This window comes from Sinocyclocheilus anshuiensis, unplaced genomic scaffold (genome assembly GCF_001515605.1).
Source record: "Sinocyclocheilus anshuiensis isolate Anshui unplaced genomic scaffold, SAMN03320099.WGS_v1.1 scaffold1762, whole genome shotgun sequence".
Classification (NCBI taxonomy): domain Eukaryota; kingdom Metazoa; phylum Chordata; class Actinopteri; order Cypriniformes; family Cyprinidae; genus Sinocyclocheilus; species Sinocyclocheilus anshuiensis.
In genome coordinates this window covers 147,073-147,309 of record NW_015547656.1, presented here as the reverse complement: position 1 = coordinate 147,309, position 237 = coordinate 147,073, and the positions used below count along the sequence as shown (strand labels likewise).

Sequence of the window (237 nt, the reverse complement as noted above, 5' to 3'; positions counted from 1 at the left end):
TACATTGTTTGGTGGAAGAATACTGTTTTTATTAATATCATTACACTTTATTTGCTCTGTTTTATTTTGTGAAACTTTACTACGTATATGGAATAACCGTCTTATAAAAGCAATAATCCCCGTGAAGCCCGTGAATTTATAACAGTAAATAACAGTAACAGTTATTATAAAAGTAACAATGTTATAAATTCACTGTAAACCACGGCTTCTTGGGGCTTATTGCTTTATTTATGGTTA

At 29.5% G+C, this 237-nt stretch overlaps 1 protein-coding gene across 1 annotated transcript in view; it reads left to right on the top strand.

The window, feature by feature from the left end:
* Positions 1–237, top strand: part of LOC107702160 (ATP-binding cassette sub-family G member 2-like) — a 27,471-nt gene that overhangs the window by 13,882 nt on the left and 13,352 nt on the right. The gene's annotated exons all lie outside the window — the stretch shown is intronic.